Here is a 22,290-nt window from a genome sequence, read left to right as displayed (position 1 = left end):
CTAAAGAATGTCAATTCAATAATGCTTCTGCTTCTCTTCCAAATTTACTTTTACTCTGAATCCCAGTACAGATGGCAAGGCCCATGTTCTTTTGACCAGGCAGTTTAGATGGCTTCTAAAATAACATGAAATCAAACTTGTGCTGGTAATGAATATATATGGTCAACATCTAAGGAGAGAAACTGCAGAGTGTGGCGGTTCAATCCCAGCACTCAGGGAGGCAGAGGCAGGTGGATCGCTGTGAATCTGAAGCCAGCCTCGTCTACAGAGTCCAGGACAGCCAAGGCTACAAAGAGAAAACTCTACCTTGAAAAAATAAGAGAGAGAAACTACTCTCTCTCTCACACACACACAAGGAAAGAACACAAACTCTTATAAAAATAGTACACATAATTTAAATTTGTACAAGTTATATGTAGTGAATTAAGACCAAAAATTATCCCCATTTTTAAAACTGTGAGCGTTGGAGAAAGCATTCTAATGGCTGTACATTTTATAAGTTTGTTTACTTGATTGCAAATTATGATTTGGTTGTACATTGTTTTTTCAGTGGTGTTGCATGATCCTATTCCTAGAGACACATGAACAAATACCTACTCATCACAAAGAAAGAACATAGGAACGATTAAAATAGCATTACTGGTGGCTTCCAGGTTGGCAAGCCAATAAATTTTATTGGCTTATTATAGCAGTATGGGTAGGGGTTACTCACAGGGGCAGACATGGCTCCAGGACAGCTGTAGCACAGGAAGCCCACCTCAGCGTGGCAGCATCTCTTAGGTGCTAGAAACCCAGAGGGTACTTGCAGAAAGTTACGCAAGCTGGAGCGTGTCCTTCCTAGGCAGTTCAGTTGGCTTCTGCTTTCTGCAGGAAGTTCTGTACGTCTTCACATGCTCCAAGCAGCTCATTTATTCTGCACTTATTTCAGATTGCTTGACTGGTCTGAGCCTCTTCATTACGGTTTGACTTGTTAGATCAGAGTGTCTCCCTTGGCACTGTTAATATAAGCCTGGGGAGAGAGGGGTCTAGTGAATCTGTTCAGTTTCGGGGACATCCTGAAGACTTTGAGTTCATGGTTTTTAGAGTCATTTTCTGATTTTTAAAACATTTGCCTGCAGGATGGACTGTTTCTCCTGCCTTTATAGTATCCTGCTCTTGATAAGCTTTCCTTCCAGATGAAATGTTTTATTTCAGAGGAGATTGCTGCACAGCTAATGGATACAGAACACAGGAAGATCCTGGTAAAAAGGCAAAGACACAGCTTGATCCATGAAAGCCTTTAGTGTTTTTTTAAAGTTAACCTAGTGGTTAGCTAAATTACAACCACCATTAAAGGATTCAGAAACAGAACAGTGACAAATTTAATATAAGATAATTAACATTCACCAACAGACAGGTGAACATTATTGAGGACTGTTCTGATACTCTGAGAAGGAAACACGTCTTGAGGTTCACAGCTTGACCCACAACATGAGGAAACATTACGAAAGCCAAGCCAGGAACACTTTATTGTTAAAATTTCTTCAGGTAAGTCACTGCTATAAAAGACAGAGTAGGATGATCCATTTCAGTTTAAAAAAAACTGATGGGATATCACAACAAAATACAATATGAGCTGGAATACATGCCATAAAAAGTGTTACCAGATCAATTTAGAAAACTGGGGCATTTGTAATATGTTGGTATAATGTTCTTTTGGAAGGTATACACCTTACCCTTGTTCATTCAAATGCTGATTTCTCTTCCCCACCCTCTGGTTTCAATTCGGACATTGCATTGTGATACTTATTCTAAGCATCACCAGTCTCAACTTTGTGTAAACATGACAAAATAAAGCAACCAGCCACAATGTTGAGTAATGGAGAGGAAGGAGTAGGCGGGAGAGAGGAGTAGAGAGAGGAGAAAAGCTGGGAGAGCAGAAGCTGGAGGAGAGGTCTTGGAACAACATGGAGAGATGGACTGGATCTAAGTTATCACTAAAAGCAAGTATAATGTGTAAAATCTGAATGGTAGGAAAATATGAGGGCTTGGAGGTTTAGGAAGGAACAAGTATTGTCCAGCATTGTGCTGTAGGTTAATTAAATAAATCCCAATTTCTGTGTGGTGATTTGGGTATACAGCTGGTTTAGGATTAACCACAACTTTACTAAAAAAGATAATTATTCGAAAATATTAAACACAAAATACAACAGTAATATATTTAACATGCAGTTGTCTATTCATGGTGCATTCCCAAAGTGGTAACTACTGCAGTGAAGAGAAATAATTCTCGGGTGTTTAAGATATGCATACTGAAAAGCCGAGGGGGCGTGATGTCAGAGAGCAAGCGTTCGCTCTCAGCGGGTGTGTGGGGTGCATTTTCACACAGAGAAATGTGGCAATGATGTATTCATCAACACACCAGGGAGAAGGGCCTGCAGTGGGTGCATGTACTATCCTTGTGATTTTTTTCTGTGAGCTTATAATTACATTCAGATATATGTTAGAAATACTACCCCTGAGAAGAATGGTGAATACTAGTTTAGGCTAGCACTTCAGGGCTTAGTGTTGAGAGCAACTAGAGCACCAAGATTTCCCATGTGAGACTCATTATCTCTGCCTTCAGTCCAGACTTGGGAAGTGATAGATTGGTTTGTGTGTGTTTGCATGTATGTGTGTGCGTGTGTGCACATGGCTTGGTTTGATGAGTATGTCTCTGTACATGTATATGGAAGGCAGAGAAAGATGCTCCATCACCGTCATCCTCGTTGTTATTGTCTCACAGCTTTGTCAAGGCTGGCTTTCCGGCACTTTCCTGTGGTCTGCCTGTCTCCAGCCCCTTCAGCGGGAGCCACAGACGTCCCTCAAGGCTGATCACAGGCCTCGGGGTTGCAGAACAAGTGCTCTTACACAGTCACCTCCGCAACTGCATATGCAGAGCTGTTGATGAACAAAATCTCAGCTACTTTGTGGTTTCACTAACAACAAAATACGCATGATCAAATCACTCTCTCGAGCAATGGCTTGGCCTTTTCTTCTGAAAACTGAAGCTGAACACTCTTTGAGTCCACGGCTCCTAAAACTGAAGATGTTACAAAGATTTGTTACATACATGAAATCTATTTTGTCACACTAACTACTTGACTTAAGAAAATGCTGTTTTGTTTTGTTAGCAGTGAGAAGTATAAATATTTTCATTTCATCACATTCCCAGAGTTTAAAATGTACTCCTCTACCAGACATGTAACAGTGATTCTGTGTGGTCAACTATCAAGCTACATCATAGGGAAGTTCTAGAACACATTATAGTATAGGGTCAAAGTTCATCTTTTTACCAAGGTAACACTTACAACAAGGTAATTTGGATCATAGTCATTACTGTGGTTGCCAGTCATTGTGAGTAAAATACAGTTGCATTTCACAAAGAAAGAATGATGACATTATGGAAACTCATAGTCACATTCTGGTCTGTCAACAATGGCATAGACACTTCAAATTTGAGAGTCTTTCAATTCATTTTACCATCAGTCAAAAAAAAAAAAAAAAAAAAAAACCTGTAATGTCTTAAACAGGGACTTCTCCAGTACAATGGAGAGATTAAAAAAAAAGATGACTTCCTTGGGGAATTATTAAAGACATTAGGCTTGAGACTTGTTTTTTTTTGTTTGTTTGTTTGTTTGTTTTAAGAAATCCCATTTAAGTAATGCAATGAAATTCTCACCTTCATGTATTCCTTACGAAATACTTTGAGTTGCATGATTTTTTGCTCATTCATCTTTACAATCAATCAGCCTGTGTTCCTGAGTATAGCACCTAGTTGGCCTCCCTTTGACTGAGAGAGCTGAGAGTTTGACTACTTTGCAGACACTCAAAGAGGAATTTTTGCTACCAGAGAAATGTCGGTGTAATGCTAGGTTTTATATCTTTATTACTTTTCTTTCTAAAAGTGTGTCAATAATTTGTCAAAATATACTCTTGTCTGCATAAGTTACTTCATACCATTTACTTCTCAGTTTTTGGTTTTGCCTCTAGCATCAGCCAAAATTTCCATGCTGCCACCCCTTGCCACACACACACACACACACACACACACAAAGCTGGCAATGAGGGATTCCATAGAGGGTTTCAGTATAGAAAGAGGAATGTCGGTTCTTAGAAAAACAAAACAACTGGCAGGCACTGCAGTTAGGAACAGCAAACTGGCATTAAAGTTTCATTTGAAATATTTACAGCTTTTCAACAGGATATTTTGACAATGTGGTGACACACATATACCTCCAGCTCCTGGGAATGCCAGCCTTTACTCTTCAGTCACCTTCTAGAATTTTTAGTCAAAGACAACTAGCTTGTCCTAGAGTTTGTCCCAAGATCTTTTAGGTGGCATCCAGTGGCAGATTTCTATGAAGCCCTGATACTTTTGCTCCTGTACAGAAAATGAAACAAAACAAAACAAAAAACACTATAGCAGTGGTTGTCAGAGCTCTGCTTATAATCTAGATGTTTCATTACCAGCCTGTGATCAAATAATTCCCCAAAATTCCAACATAACCTAGTCTCTGTAAGAAAACTGCTGGTCAGAACTGTGAACAATTATTTCCCCAAGAAGCACATGCCTTAGGAAAAAAAAATAAATAAATAAAGATTCACTACACTGATTAGAGGACACTCTGAAGTTAAAAATTTGTGAAAGTAAAGGTAAAAAATTGGATTTAGAAAAGTAAAAAGTTCCTCCACCCTCTGCCTGCATGCTCCCCACCCCCAGTTCACTGATAGGGGAGGACTTCTTTTCCTTCCTTCTGATCCTAGTCAATTAGGTCTCATCAGGAGTGGCTGCATTGTCTTCTTCTGTGGCCTGGTAATTAATAAAGAAAAAATAAATAAATAAATAAATAAAAATCCTTTTAATGTATATACAAAAAAAGAAAAAGAAAGAAAGAAAATTTGAACAGACGCCTCAGCCAATTTATAGGCTAATGAGTGAATTAGATGATTCTCCATCTTTGTACAGGGTTGGAATAAAATACTGTTTGATGAAACTGTCAAGAAGTGACATTGTGAATGATACAGTGCAGTTTGGAGGATGAAAAACAGCAAAATACCAGAGCCATGAGTCTTGTGCCTCAGCTGTGTACTGACAGGAGAACAGAAGGCATTTACGTCACAGCCCTTCTCCTTTACTAGGTCAGCGTACAGACTTTCCAATCCTGCTCTCATTTCTTCTTTCCTTCTTACTTTCTGGGCTTTGGTATTATAGAAAGCTCCAACCATCTTTTCTCCACTCCGTGTGTAACCAGCTGTGGTTTTATTTTTGATGCTGCTCCATGGGGGGAAAAGTTTTTTTTTTTTCTTTGCTATAGGTGTTAATTGGTATCTTTGTATCTTGCTAATTACATTCTAGCAACACCTTTTCCCTCTTCCTCGTTTGCATTTAATGAGCTCCTTGTTGTATTAATTTATTAGATAATAAGATAAAACAAAAAAGTTCAGTTCCATTAGGCATGCTTTGGAACATATATTTTAGATATGCAAACACACATGTAAATGTACATGTTACACAATAAAAGATCAGTCCAGAAATAAATCTATCTCATCTTAGTCCGCATGGACAGCTTAGATAGTGTAATCACTGATATAAACACAAAAAGCTAAGGTTGGGTGAAAAGCTTGGGCAGCAACAGTTATTTGGAATAAGCGTATTAGAATCCCATATGGCCCAGCATGATGTTCATATTGGGAATTTCTGCAATGTTTAAACACAACAAACAAATTATGAGTTCAGCATTGTGTTCTTTAGACTCTAATTATCATTTTTATTTGTATGTTCATTTTCTTCATCAAGTTCTTTTGAAGACATTGGACCAGATCTAAGTTCTGTATAATTCTCTAACATGCTAGAATTTATTTGACAAAAGCTATGGAAAGATCATCAGTGTCCAGAGAGACTTGTGATAGTTTAATAGAATAAAGCCCTCTGTTCCTCAGCAGGTAAGAAATTCTGGAAATCACTTTGAGTGAAAACTTCCAGATGTTACTGAATACCCTTTACCATTCCACTTCAAGCTAGTACTAGTTACTAGTTTTCTACGTTGTTGTTTGTTATCATTAGGGGGACCAGCAACACTCCCATTGTTATCGGTTTAACTCTATTCAACAGTGGGGTCCATCAATCCAGCATATTCTAGCCAGCTTTTGGAAATGCAAACACCCACAGTGAAAACTGCACATGCTTTGAAATAAGCACCAATTCTTGACTTGAAGTATATGTTTTCACAATTCGGAATCCCAAGCCATAAGTATTTTTGCTAAATCAGCAGACACATTACCAATCAGTGCTAACACTGCATGCTGCAAATAACAGGAAAAAATTTAATGCTGAAAGTCCTAGCAGAGCAAATTGCTTCTCGTCTTTGATAAATATGACGGCAAAATGACTCCATTTCCTACTGTAGGTTTCATGAGCTTCTCAATTGGGATTTACACATTTTAATAATACTCTATAAAGCACAATAAGCACTGTCCCAGGAGATGGTGGTATCAATGCTCTCTACAGACAGGATATGGCTATCAGCAGACCGCCCACACCAATGCCTTAGGATAGAAGCGGGCAGCAGTTGTGAGCTCAGAAGTTCTATCAGTTCATCTCTACGTGATCCTTTTTATGAGGTGCGATAGAGCAAATGCTCTCCTGTTGTCCTTCATAGCCTCGAATCAGACAGGAGAGTTTTTCTCCCATGCATCTGAGGAGAGGCAGAGGCAGGTAATCGACATAGCAATTTAAAACTGCACAGCTCATGGGTTTGCTTTCCCCTGCATGCTAATTTTAATCCCTTATGATAGTTAAAAGCAAGTGTAAAGTTGAAGACAATATCCAGAGAGGTGATTGAAGAGACAGAGACAGTAGAGCTTTGGAAAGATTGTTTGCAGAAAATCGTTTTCCCATGTGTGGACTTGGCCTTTGAAGCAAAGAATTACAGCAGGAAATTAGTGATAAGCTGGCACAGCCTCATAAACAAGTACAGAATTGTGTCAGCACACCAAAATATTTCACTAGACTGCCATTCCCCTAGGAGGCTCACAGGTGGTATAATACATTGGATCAGGTATCTGTTCATGTGTCTAAGTTATACGGCTATTTTGGCTCAGCTGACCATTAGTTATTGGTACACTGGGGCATAAATACAGATACTAGTTGAATATTTATGTACAGTTCCAGAATCTACCTTCATTAATTTGTCTACATTTGAGAAATAGAGCCATACTGGGGGGTGGAAAATATTACTTTGGGAGCCCTTAATGTAATGTATTAAATATGAATGTGCTTCTAGTGGGAGGGGTCTTGGAACTCTTGTTAGGTGTTGGGTCCCTGCTGACCCTTTATCATTTTCTCCTTTTCCACAACTGAATAAGAAATTGGAAAGCTACCTTTAGCAGCTAACAAATGGTAACACCCCCAGACTCATCTTAAGAAATTTGCTAAGATTTTTTCCAGATGTAAGATATTTTATCACCATAGTTGTGGAGAATCTGTCCTCAGAGCCCCGCTCAACATGATTCTGACCTCTGTAGCCCAGAGAGATTAATTATATGGTAACTTCTTTGTTTTACATTGCTCAATGGCATTAACCCAGTAACTGAATTTATGCTCTCTCTACAGACCTTCTTATTGTTCTTTTAACAGAAAAGATATTCAAAGAGAAACACCCATATAATGTGATGCTTAATAGAATGTCTATACTCATTATTTTCTAGATTCTAGACATGAAATGTCTGCGTGGAAATGGCCTAAATGTCAAATGTTCAACTGTGTAAGAGAAAGTACCTCCCTGAACTTGATCTTTTATTGTAAACTGGAACCAAAGTGTGCAGATACTATGCTCCACTGCATACTGAGGGAGCAGTATAAGTGATCAGTATTAGTATGAAGCTGAAGGGCTTTGGAAGTGTTTCTTCATGTTAGAGAGGAGATCTTCCCAATTTTTTCTATATCTTTTCTGAAATCTATAATGCTAAAGTAAACTTTTGTTACTGGGTTTAGGGAAAATTTCTAAACTTCCCAACTTTTCCTGACCAGAAGTTTTAAGTTAGATTATGTAATGATTCAGCCTTTACTCTCTTAGTTTTGTCTAGAAAACAAATTAAAATTCTACCAATGATTTACATTTTAGGATTAAGAACTGAGTGTCTTGGAGCATGACTGAGTGTAGAGTTATTGGTTTGCCATACCAGGCCCTGAGAGCTGAATGAAGGCAGAAGGGGAGGGAGGAGGATGGGGTGGAGAGAAGGGAAGGTAAGAAGTGAGATTATTTGTCCAAACACCTTATTAAATAATAAACTTTAATTAACAAAATAAGACACCTGATCAAGATGTCAGCAACGGTCACTTTCTCCCGTGTGTCACCGTGGGTGTCCCAGGATCACATGAGAGTTATGCCAAAGTACATTTGGGTTTACTTTTCTTTGACCTTGTAGGTGTGTTAAAACCCATATATTTTCTTAGAGAAAATATATTTCTTAGAGAGAGCATAAATTCAGTAACTGGTTAATGCCATTGAGCGATGTAGAACAAAGGAATTTCAATATAACTAATCTCTATGGGCTAGGATTATGTTGAATGGGGCTCTGAAGACAGATTCTCCACAACTATGGTGATAAAATATCTTACATTATTACTATTAGTGTGTGTGTGTGTGTGTGTGTAGGTTTCCACAGAGTCCAGAATAGGGCTTTGGAACACAAGGAGCTTGAGTCATAGACAGTTATGAGATGCTCCAATGTGGATGCTTAGATTACAGCTCAGGTCTACTAGGAAAGTGAAAAAATCTATTTAAAAATACATGTCTTTAATTGGATGGAATTCTACACCTTTTCTCCCTCCAGTCCTTTCTAGTTGTCCTGCTCTGGGCCCTCCTGATGCCCCCACTCTCATGCTGACAGCCTCTTTTCCTTCGATTTTTATTATCACACACATATTGCACAAATTTATATTAATAGCTGAGTCATCTCTCCAGTTACAAAGTAAAATTTTTTGAATTTTTTTTTAATTTTCACAAAGTTAATATGTTTTGCTTTGGAAAAATTCAATTATATTCAGATGTAATAATTTGTCCACGGGCTCCTTGGAGGTGGTGTGGTAGGGACCTTTGGCAGTCTTAACCCTGTATTTGAAATGTGTTCACAATAGTTGCTAGGAGCTAAGACTATTGGCATTTACCTGCAAATTTCTAGTCGAATACTTTATCTTCTTTCCTTAAAGGCTGTTGAGAATCCTTAGAAAGGAGCCAGAAAAAAAATGTCTCAGTGGGTAATGTGCCTGCTGCAAACATCACACAACCTTCATGTGGATCCTAAGAACCTACATGAAATCCAGACGTAGTAGCTCAGCAAGTTGGCATGTTCTTACCAGAAGATAGGAAGTAGACACAGGAAACCGGCTGAATCCTGCAGGCTAGCTAGCCTGTCATGGGGCAGTAAACAAGAGGGACTTTGTTTCACTACAAGTAGAAGGCAAGGGTCAAGCAACACTCAAGAGTGTCTTTTATATAGCAAGATATGTGGGTATTGCCAAGTCTCTACCTTTCTCTCTCTCTCTTTCTCTCTCTCTCTCTCACACACACACATGATGATTGAAAACTTTACATTATTTATTGTATGTCTATATTTCATTAGTATGGATGGAATATATCTATGGCCTTTGGTGATGGCCTTTGGTGTCAAACGTGTATATCTAACAGAGATTCTTCTACCTTTTATCTTACACTCATTACAAGAGATATTACTCATATGTACTACAATATAATTGATATAATACTATATTGATAAAACGAAGAACTAGATTTTAGGTTATTAGGCTAGACTGAAGAATAGTAGAGAAAAAGTTGTTTGGAAATATTTTTGGAATATATTAGTGAATTTATGAACCAACCTTCAATGTGTTCTTGAGAAAAAGAAACATAGACTTTGATCAAAGGAAACCTAGGCTCGACCAAAATCACAGGCTTGGATGCAATGCGATATGTCAGTGTTGCTGGTGAAGTGATCTTTTTCTTCTAGGCTTTGGGCATTGACACTCAGCTTCCCAAGAGGAAACATAATGATGTGTTAGACTTTTGAATATATGAGATGCCGGAGTTTGCAGTATGGCTGCAGCTCCCTGAAGGTATCACATGAGGACGATGTGTTCCTTTGTGGGCTCGATGTTGATAGCAGTTGTGCTGCGGTTGTATATCTACTTGATGCAGTTTGGAACATGCCACCACTGGCCAGCTGGCACGTGTTTAGGGACAATTTCTTTACTGAGGATTGATGTGAAGGCTCATCTCACTGTGGGGAGAGGTAGGTACCTCTTGCTGGTAGCCTTGAGGTATGTAAGAAGGAAAGCTGAGCAAGCTGCAAGGAGCAAGCCAGAGTGTTACTCCCAGGCTTCCGTTTCACCTCCTGCTTCTGAGTTTCCAGACTGAATTCCTGTGCTGACTTTCTTCAGTGATAGAGTATGACCTCAGCAGTGTAAGCTGAAATAAACCCTTTCTTCCACAAGTTGGTTTTGGCCACGTTGTTTTTTCACAATAGAAACCTAAGCCATAAATTGCTACCAGCTCACGGGATGTTGCAGTAATAGACCTGACTTATGCTATCTAGGGAGGGATTGTGGTGGTATTTGAACTTTGAACTAGAAAACTATTGAGTGCTCAGAATATTATAGACTGTTTGAGTTTGGAAAATAAGGAATATTGAGAGCATTGTGGTGGAGGCATAGCTTGCTTCAGAGGAAAATTTGTGAGTCCCACAAAGACTACCAGAGCTATTTATGTGATGTTTTCAGTTAATTTGTGGTTGTAATCAGCTGGAGGTAAAAAGTCTGTTGTGATTAAGAAGGAAGCAGCAGCACTGAAGTAAAGTCTTTGACGTAACTAGGATAGTTGATGCTGGTTATCTTGAGCCTGAGAAACCACCTGTGATTAGGAAGATACCATCTTTGTGATGAAATATTTGCTCAGGATCAGAAGAGGCCAAGGATGCACCTTACCTGGCTAGTCAAAATTTTGGTAAATGCGTAAGAGTCTCCCATGAAGGGATTATGGAGGCTCCTCAGAACTTGGTGGTGGGAGAAGCCACTGGTGACAGTGCAGCCTCAGTTATAGTGAAAGCCCCAGGAAAGGAGTTGTAGAGGCTTGGTAAGCTGTGGCAGTCAGGGTCCCTGAGAAGTGCCCAGCATAGGCCATTAGTGAGAGTCCTGTCTCCTTAACAGTGGACACCTCAGCACACTAGAGATGTCAGGACTTTGGATGGCTGCCAGAGTCAGCAGTGGCTTGTGGTGATGCTTCCCTGAGCCTATCCTATGAGCTTTGTGTGTTGGGAGTGGCAGCTTCATAGGCCCTTTGAAGATTACAGGTGGTTTCCAGAAGTCTGACACAAGTTATTTACTGTTGGAGATTTTTGTTTGTTTGTTTGTTTTTAAATTATGACTGTATCCTGATTATTTCTTTTTCTTATTTGATAATAATTTTTTTTTCACAATTTAGTCATTATATGTCCTGTAGCCCCTTCCTCTCTTCCTCCAGGCACACACTCCCTCCCTCTTTCCCCCTATTCCCTTCCCCTACTCCACTGAAAAAGGGAGTTTTCCTACTCTGCCATCTGCCCATAGCTTATCAAGGCTCACCACGACTGCCTGGATCCTCTTCCTCTGTGGCCTGGCAAGACCATATCATCAGGGGCGAGTGATCAAAGAACAGGCAACCAAGTCCATGACAACAGAAGCCCCTGCTTCTTTGGAGAAAAAAGGATATAAATTGGGTCTTACTTTATCTATCTGACTCCACTTATAAGAGACTTTGGAATTTTATATATTATTTGATATTATTAAAAAACTGTCAGAGACAACTCCTCTTCCCCTTACTAGGGAGTCCACTTAGAGACTGAGCTGCCGTGGGGTTCCTGCCTCTTTGATCACCTCCCCTGGAGAGGGGGGCAGCCTTAACAGGCCACAGAGGAAGACAATGCAGCCAGTCCTGATGAGATCTGATAGGCTAGGGCCAGAGGGAAGGGGAGGAGGACCTCCACTATCTGTAGACTGGGGGAGGAAAGGGGGAGGAAAAGAGAAAGAGAGGGCAGGATTGGAAGGGGACAAAAGAGGGGGCTACAGCTGGGATAAAAGTGAATAAATTGTAATAAAGAAAAAATGCTAAAAATAACTTATCTTTCAAATATTTTAGAAAAACTTTAGTATTTCAGAGATTAGATATTTTTAAAGAAACTTTGAGTGAGTATATACCCTGTGTGTCTTTTTGCTTCTGGGACAGCTCACTCAGGATGATCCTTTTCAGGTCCCAGCATTTACCCGCAAATTTCAGGATTTCCTTATTTTTCATTGCTGAGTAATACTCCATTGTGTAGATGTACCACAATTTCTGCATCCATTCTTCAGTTGAGGGGCATCTGGGATGTTTCCAGCTTCTGGATATTACACATAAGGCTGCTACAAACATGGTTGAGCAAATGTCCTTATTGTGTACTTGAGCCTCTTTTGGATATATGCCTAGGAGTGGTATGGCTGGATCTTGAGGAAGTGCTATTCCTAGTTGAGAAAGCGCCAGATTGATTTCCAGAGTGGTTGTACCAGTTTATATTCCCACCAGCAGTGGAGAAGGTTCCCCTTTCTCCACAACCTCTCCAGCATGTGTTGTCACTTGAGATTTTCATCTCGGTCATTCTTATGGGTGTAAGGTGAAATCTCAGGGTTGTTTTGATTTGCATTTCCCTAATGGCTAATGACGTTGAGCATTTCTTTAAGTGTTTCTCTGCCATTCGATATTCCTCTACAGAGAGTTCTCTGTTTAGCTCTGTTTCCCATTTTTTAATTGGATTACTTGGTTTGCTGCTTTTCAGCTTCTTTAGTTCTTTGTATATACTGGATATTAGTCCTCTGTCAGATAAAGGGTTTTTGAAGATTCTTTCCCAATCTGTAGGCAGTAGTTTTGTTTTGATGACGGTGTCCTTTGCTTTACAAAAGCTTTTCAGTTTCATGAGGTCTCATTTGTTGATTGTTGCTCTTAGAGCCTGTGCTGTGTTGGTGTTCTGTTCAGGAAGTTGTCTCCTGTGCCAATGAATTCTAGGGTATTCCCCACTTTTTCTTCTAACTGATTTAATGTGTCTGGCTTTATGTTGAAGTCTTTGATCCACTTGGACTTGAGTTTTGTGCAGGGTGATAAGTATGAATCTATTTGTATTTTTCTACATGTAGACATCCAGTTAGACCAGCACCATTTGTTGAAGATGCTATCTTTTTTTTTCATTGTATGGTTTTGGCATCTTTGTCAAAGATCAAGTGTCCATAAATGTGTGTGTGTGTGTGTGTGTGTGTGTGTGTGTGTGTTTTCTGGGTCTTCTGTTCGATTCCATTGATCCACTTATCTGTTTCTATGCCAGTACCATGCACTTTTTATAATGTTGCACTATATTACTGCTTAAAATCAGGGATGGAGATACCTCCAGATCACTCTTTCATATAGACATATAACATAGGATAAACCTGGTAAAATCTGTGCATTTAAAAAAACTTATCAAGAGAGAGGACCCTGACTAAAACGCTCAATCCCCATCCTGAAAGGCAAAGAGGATGGACATCAGAAGAAGAAAACAGGAAACAACCTAGGAACCTGCCACAGAGGGCTTCTGAAAGCCTCTGCCCTGTAGACTATCAAAGCAGATGCTGAGACTTATGGCCAACTGTTGGGCAGAGTGCATGGAATCTTATGTAAGAAGTGGGAAATAGTAAGAGCTGGAGAGGACAGGAAACCCACAAGGAGAGCAACAGAACAAGAAAATTTGAACACAGGGGTCTTCCCAGAGACTCTTACCCCAGTCAAGTACCAGGCATGGAGATAACCTAGAACCCCTGCACAGATGTAGTCCATGGCTGTTCAGTGTCCATAGTGATGGGAAGAGGGACTGCCTTTGACATAATCTGATTGGCTTGCTCTTTGATCACCTCCCTCTGAGTGGGGAGCAGCCTTACCAGGCCACAGAAGATGACAATAAAGCCATTCCTGATGTGATCTGATAGACTAAGACCAGAAGGAAGGAGAGGAGGACCTTCCCTATCAGTGGATTTGGGGAAGGGCATGCGTGAAGAAGGGGGGGGGGGAGGGTGGGACCAGGAGGGGAGGAGGGAGGGGCTTATGGGAGGAATACAAAATGAATAAAGTGTAATTAATAAAAGAAAAAAAAAGAAACTTTGAAATTTGAAAGATACTTTGTATAATTTTTAAAAGGTTGAACTTTTAAGAGGTTTGAATTTTTTAATATAATTTTATTTATATATTTATTTATTATACTTTATTCACTTTGTATCCCCACTGAAGCCCCCTCTCTCATCTCCTCCCATTCTTCCCACACCCTCCTTCATTTCCTCTTATTCCCTTTCCCTAGTCCCTTGATAGGGGAGGACCTCCTCTCCTTCTCTCTGACCCTAGCTTATCAGGTCTTATCAAGGCTGACTGCATCATCTTCCTCTTTGGTCTGGCAAGGCTGTACCCACATGGGGAGGTGATCAAAGAGCCAGGCACTGAGTTCATGTCAGAGATAGCCCCTGAATCCCTTACTTGGGAACCCACTTGGAAACTGAACAGCCAATAGGTTTCCTTTGAACAGGGGGTCTAGGTCCTCTCCATGCATGGTCCTTGGAATACTACTCAGAAATTAAAAACAAGGAAATCATGAAATTTGCACGCAAATGTTGGAAACTAGAAAAGATCATCCTGAGTGAGGTAACCCAGAAGCAGAAAGACACATATGATATATACTCACTTATAAGTGGATATTAACCACATAAACATACTAGCATCTATAGTCCTAAAGAAGCTAAACAACAAGGAGGACTCTAGGAAAGATGCTTAATCCTCATTCAGAAGGGCAAACAGGATAGACATAAGAAGTAGGAGAAGACAAAGAACAGGACAGGAGACTTTTACAGAGGACTGTACCCACCAGGGTAATGTGTTTGTGCATCAAGTTGTCAAGAAGTAAATTTGGTTGACTAGTTTTATCTCAGTGCTACATAGGTTATAGTGATTTGGAAAAAGAAAACTTCAATTCAGAAAACATTCCTATCAGAAAGGCCTGTGGGAAAGCCTATGGGGAATTTTCTTGATTGATGTGAGAGGGTCCACCTCGCTGTGTGCAGTGCCACCACTGGGTTGGTGATCTTCAGTGCAATAACAAAAAAAAATTTGGGTAAGCCTTGTGGAGCAAGTTAGAATGTAGCACTACTCTGGTTTCTGCTTCCCTTCCTGCTTCCTGGTTCCTACCTTCTTGACTTGACTCTTCTCCATGATGGATTATGACTAGAACTTGTAAACTGAGATAAGCCCTGTTTCTCTAAATTGTTTTGGTAATGGTATTTTATTACAGCAGTAGGAACTTAACTAAGAGTATGGCACGCATGTGTTGGAGTTATGCTTGTAGGAGACAAGAGGGTAGTGCTCATTAACCAAACACGCATGGGAGGTGGGAGGCACCACTGAAAATGCTTTGTAAATAGTGAGAAGGGGCTGGAGAAGGGGCTCAGTAGTCAAGAGCGCTAGGTTCTCTCATGGAGAGCCTGGGTTTGGTTCTCAGTACTAAAATCATGGCCACAATCACTTGTATCTTCAGATCCATGGGAACTGAATCCACTTCTGACCCATGTGGGGCCAAGCGTACACTTGGTTCCAAGGCAGTCACTGAGGCAGTCACTGATACCCATGGCATGTTCTTTGGCTGCAGCTAGGGTCCTGGTGACACGTCCTATCGCGTGATGACACTCAGTTACTTAGAAGACAGGAAGAACACCGCCAACCGCATCACAGCATGATGAATAAAACAAAGCAAAACTGTTTTGTTGTGGACAGTATAACACAGGGCAGAGTACCGTTAGAAGTCACAGCTCAGTCTTCCATAAAGCATTCAAGACTGCTAGTTATTTGTATGAAATTATTAAATATCAAGGAGCACTTAAACAAGAGGGTGTAATAGCTGTGCCCCCCAAAAGCTATTTCCTCTCAACACATATGAATTGTTTTGTGGAAGCATCCTATAATTGAAAAGAAAATTGCTTTTTTGACTGGGCAAATGTTTCTCAGGATAAAAATGAATGAAGAAACCATTGTTGCAAACCAGATGAAATGGGCAGAGAACACGCTTCGAGCCAAAAGGGAGAAACATTTAGAATGGAGGGGTATCTTTCGTTCTGGCTGCCCTTATTGGACCCTTGTGGCAAAGAACTAGTTATCACAAAGCCAAATGTTCAGAATTAATTGTGAAATATGTAAGTGGCTTTTACTATTTTCCTTTATGCTTGCTTGATTCTGATTGATGCACTTACCTGCACTCATTGCAAGGCTATATTGACAATTTTTAATCAATAGTTTAGAGGACTCTTATTTTCTTAGATACAGTAACTAGTCAAATATTTTTTTGTTTTTTTAGTAGTCAATATTTTTATTACATTTTGGTTGTTTAGGGGAGTACACATAGTTTGAATTAAAATATATATGATTCAATTATTTTGAGCTGCTCTCTTATTTTATGTTTTCACCAAGTTTGAACTTACAGAAGACATGTTCTTGCATTATTCTTGTTCTCTGATTGGCTGACAAATGGATCACTCACCCATAACATTTAACACTGTAACTATCGGACAGGACAGACCAGCATCAGTCATGAGTACCCCGAGGACACAGAGTTATGGAATATTTAAACAGATATTCATTGCTGAACAAAATTATGAAACATTTAAATAACTTTTGTAAAAATAACCCTCATTCTCTGGGTGTGTGTGGTGTGTGTGTGGTGTGTATGTGTGTATGTGTGGTGTGGTGTGTGTGTGTGTAGGTGTTATATGTGTGAAGCTGTTATGTGTGTGTGGTGTGTGTGTGTGTGTGTGTGTGTGTGTGTGTGGGTGGGTGGTGTGTACATGCTGTGTATGCTGCAGAGAACCGAACTTTGCACTTACTGAATATGCATTCCACCACTGAACTAAACTGCCAACCTGACGTGAGTCTTAAGAGTTCCCACAGTGAAAACTGGTGGATTTAAATTGCATGGAATTATACACAATTGTAAATTTCCTCAACGTTTTCATTTTTATATCCACTGGGATACTTTCTTAAGTTTTTGGTTACTTGCATTTTACTATTTTATTTCCAACTCATGAGATATCTTTAGATGTTAGATTACAGCATCTAATTACTTGTCAGGAAAACTGAACCTGTATTTATACATTGCAGATGCTCCAAAATCTGGTTGACAAACAGGACAAGGCCATAACAATTACATCAGTTATGAGATTAAATTTGAAGTTCAAGTTGCTGAAAAATTAGATGACTCATTTACCCAGCTTAGTTCATAACATTGTGAAGATGCATTTTAGATGAAGAAATGACTTTTTAAGGAAATTTAGTGTGACCTTTCATTAAAATCAGGACTTTCCTCACTAACATCCCTGAATGGCCTGAAACAAAAATTCCTAGTGACAATCTTACTAAGTAGGAAGGGCTGGGAGGAGGGCTGGAGTAACTTTTCTAAGAAGCAATGGTATGTATGAGGAAAAAAAATGTGGATCATGACAGGAAATTTATATAAATAAGTTATATAAATTTATATAAATTATAGAAATTTATATAAAACAAACATGCAAATTTTTATAGGAGAAATTTATGGAGCAACAGTGGCTCATAAAATAAAGAGAACAGTAAATATATTTGCTTGTTCATAATACACTATAAGCACCCAATACCTCACTATTACAGAAAACGAATGAATCCAAAAATGGGCAATCTTAAAACAACAGGAGATCTCGGCCCAGGAAATGTCTACTCACTACTTAGAGAGTGTCTGTGAATAAAAGTGCCAAGGAACTCATTTAGTTAAGTGACAAAAACGACTTATTTACTACCCACATAGCACAATTAGGTGATTACAATTAAACAACCTGTAACTTATACAGAAAAACAATTATATAAAAACACATGGCCAGATTATATAGTAAATGTGGCTTTACTACAAGTAATTAAGAATATTTTCTAGGAAGGGTTTCTTTAATGGTTCTTAGAAGATACAGATATATTTTGTATGCCTGGTTTTTACCAATTCAGTTTTCTTTTCCTTTACCTAACAATGGAAGGAAAAAACAAAAACAAAAACGTTAAATTGGGATGACGCTTCTGTGCACCAGATAAAGATTATCCTTGTTTTATTCAACTGTTGATTTCTGTGCCAGAGGTGTATAGCTGACTACAGGCAGGTGGACTTTGTCATTTTCATGAAGCATCTCCTGTGTCAGTGTTTTGTGAACAATGTTCTCCATCGCTTTCTGATTGGTTTAATAAAAGTCTAAAGCACAATAAACTGAGGCAGGATTAGGCAGTGGAACTTCTGGGTGGAGAGACTGCAGGTCTCAGCTGGGGACCAGAGTGGTTGCCAGACAGGCACGGATGAAGAAGCAGGTGCCGGGACAGGACTAGGAAGACAGGTAATGGGTCACACAGCTAGGGTGCAGGCCAGGACAGGATTGGTGGGTTAAAAAAGCTGAGATTCTGCCTAGCTCAATGGCAAAAACTAATAATATAACAAGGCTCCCTGTCATTATTTGGGAGCTGGGTCATAGAAAGTCCTTACTGATACAAAGTTATTATTCACTGAGTTTTCTCTTAGACCTTAATCTGAGAATATGTCCTAACTGAAAAGAGAAAAATCAGGTTTTCCTAAGTTATGCCACCACAGTACTTGGTGAACAATAATATGACCCTAACAAAGTATTAGGTTTTCAGGATAAGGTGATCTCTTAAGGTGCAAAGGATTTATCTTCTTTCTGGAATAAAGGAGAATGAAGAAGCCTGTGTTACAAACTAACTGCCTGATTTCAAACATGGGCTAGTCAGGAGAACTTGAAATGGCTCACAACATTCCTCCTTGATGTGCAGGTTCAAGCTAGAATTTGACATTGTCCATCAAGGAAAACCCTTAGCATATGAATGAATTATTTTTGAATATCCAGTATTTGAAGTGTGGAGACTGATGATATGGTCTAAAAGGCAAAAATATACCCTTTAAATAAAAAAAAAACTAAATTCGTGAATATATAACTTTTACTTTTTAATGTATAAATATAATCTATTTGTGTCCATGCTTAATTGAAAATGATAATTTGTCATGTATTCCCCTCCACACAACAGGAGACATAGTCACTTCAACACTAAAAATATCACATTTGTGATGACAAAATAAATTTGTCCCAGTTTCTTTGGGTCATCAAGCAATACAGACAGACAAAGCAGACGTTTATGCTGACACAGTTCGTCCTTCGAATGGAAACCTCATTGCTCCCGAGGCACACAGCTCGCGTCCAGCCATGCACGTGCTTCTTTCGATGACGCTTTGCTGTAGAGTTGATTGTCCTGTCTATCTATGATTACTGCCTCCACCTGGAAAACAAAGATTATTTTACCTCTTCAGTGATGCCCACTTAAGAGGGGAGGATCTTTTTTGCAAGAAATTTCTGATGGGATAACTCAAGCCAATGCATATTTTAAAAAATTGTGGCTAATTAAAACAATGTTGGTTTGTTTATTGGATTGTTTCAGACCCAATAAATGAATATAGTTTTTCAAATTGCATAGAATTTTAAGAAAGAAAGAGTTGATTTGACTATCTTGAGCAACATTTGACAGTTTATTTTTTAAGCAAAACAAAGTACCCCCCCCAAAAAAAAAGAAAGAAAAGAAAAGAAAAACAAAAAAGAAAAGAAAAATCTGAGAAACAAAACAAACTGGAAAATGGAAATAAACAGAAAAGGTGTAAGTCCAAACTGCTTAGCCTAGATATCTTTACTTTTGTTTGCTTATTTGTTTTGTTTTTCAAAGAACCTGCTTATGAGAAATGACTCAATAAACACATCTATATTGCACAAAAATCCATTGGCAAAATTAGCTAATAGGCTAGCTATGTCTTCAGGGTTTCTCTACGAACTTATTGCCAAATGACAGGGCTTACTTTTGTTTCCCTACCTTCCATCATGCTTAATTACATCTTGAGAATCTAATATGAGCTAGGTAATGATGGGTTTTAATAACTTGTAGCATGTGGTTCCGATAAAGCATTTAGTATCTGCAGTAACATTTGAAGGATGAATGAGAATCATCCATGCACATAGACTTCAAAGAAGAATGGATATCAGTTCTAACATCATGATAAATACAACAGTGAGAACACCTTAGTCTGAAAAACAAAAGCAGCAGCAATAGTCTATAAATATTAGATCTTGGAGAGCCTTGTTTTACCAGACTAAAAGTTGGAGACATATTTTATCATGAATGGAGTATCATTGAATCGCTTTATATGTTTTTATAGATGAGTACCACACAAAGATATATTCTTAAGAGAGTTTGGGGAATTCCTAGGGAACAGCATGACCTCTTGTGGGGTAGTGAGGATGCTGTCTCTGTGATTTAGGCTAGTAAAGAAGTCCAAAGTAGAGAAGAATAAGTGGTTCTCCCTTGATGTGAACTAGTATTTGGCCTTCCAAAAGAAGGGTTATCTGATGTTTGTCCTGTGAGACATTTGAACATTTCAATGGTGTCGTTTAACAGGTTGTGTAATCTCTTTCTGTAGATCTCTGTGGAAAACTATTATGAAATGTATGCTCTAGGGTGACCAGAAAACGTTACATCAAAATCAATGTGAGAGATCATCCAGTATGTGTGAGAAGGAGGCAGAAAGAAGACATTTGTGTAAATCTTAGCATTTAAGGATGAAATTAATGCTGTTGAGACAGTGTGAGAATCAGAGAATAAACAGTAAGATACAGTGTAATGCCTTTGAAGAGAACAGTTGTGGAATGTAGTGACCAGACACAGCTATACATAGTAGTAGACTTGGTAGAAGCAGGCTGGCCAGGCAGTCATTGTAGAGAGAAGATACATGTTTGAAAACACGTAAAAAGAGACACTCTTCAATGATGACTTCCTCCTTTTCAAGAATGCAGTATGAATTCTTAAATCATCCAGCATTGCATGTGAGATTTCTGTAGTGTACTCAAGTTTTCTCTTCTTCTCACATGACAACTTGAGGTGCGAAAGAAGTTAGAATTGATTTCTAAGGTTGCACAGTTGACTGGCAAGCACATCAAGACTAACATTCCATTGTACTTGACAGACTTCATAGCTAGAATCTTACAGTTACAATGTAAACATTAAGCAGAAGCTATAAGCTTTGTTTCTATTTCACAGCACATGCAACCTTCTGTGTCATTCACAGCCTCTACTTCTGTGACTCCTTTACTCACATGACTATCAGTTCTTCAGGCAGCCTCACTCTTCTCCTCCGCCTAGACCATAAATACCAACCATTTTTCTCTTATCGATAACAACTGTTGCCACCATCTTTGGTCTTTCACTTTTACAGAACTTTGAACCTGTTATGTCAATATCAATATTGTGATGTCTCTTTTTTTTTTTTCTCCATATGGTACAAACTGGTTCCAAATCTGAATTGTGCCATCTAATTTATTCCTGAGACCTTAGTTCTGAGAACATATTTTTCTGTTTTTTGACCAGTACTTGTAAAGCTCTTCCTAACTCAAGAATAAGGTTAGAGTGTATTTTACATGCTACTTCACAGAAATAGTGACACTCAGGCAGAACTGAAATATCGATTCCTACATCCTACCAATATGTCTATAATTTCGGCAGCCTACATAGTCTTCCTTTAATTTTCATCCCCTCTCTGTCTGATATTAATTCATTTTATCTTCTACTGCTTCATCCACCTCTTTGGCAGTAATTACTTTTTCTCTTGTATATCTAACAAACTTACATTTTACCAGGCTTGTATGAAACAGTGACTTTCAGTGCCTTTGATAAATTTCTTAACATTATATCAACTGTTTTTCTTCCAGATGATCTCTTCTGTTCATTGCCAAAAGATTATCACTTGCATTCTTGAGTCAAGGTCAACATGGATAGAGAATTATTAAATTGATAGCCATCTGTGTTAGTGGTTCTCAGATAGTGAATTGATTCATGTAATGCCAGTCTGTGTCAATATCTCATGGCATTTTCAACACTCATCACATCACATCTACACTCTGGCTACTTCATATAACTCAAACTCAATTTTGAGTATCATAATTTATATGCTTATTCAAACAGTTTTAAAAATCTTGGAATTGCCAGTGACCAATGTGAGTGATTCAGTCCCAGCCACTACTTAGAAGTCTGAAACTCCAGCCTAGAATTTTAAAATGCAGTAAGATATGGCTTCTAGTAGTTGGGGCTG

The sequence above is a fragment of the Meriones unguiculatus genome, chromosome 4 (genome assembly GCF_030254825.1).
Source record: "Meriones unguiculatus strain TT.TT164.6M chromosome 4, Bangor_MerUng_6.1, whole genome shotgun sequence".
In the NCBI taxonomy this organism is placed as follows: domain Eukaryota; kingdom Metazoa; phylum Chordata; class Mammalia; order Rodentia; family Muridae; genus Meriones; species Meriones unguiculatus.
The sequence above is the reverse complement of the archived record's forward strand: the minus strand, read 5'-3'. Positions refer to the sequence as shown.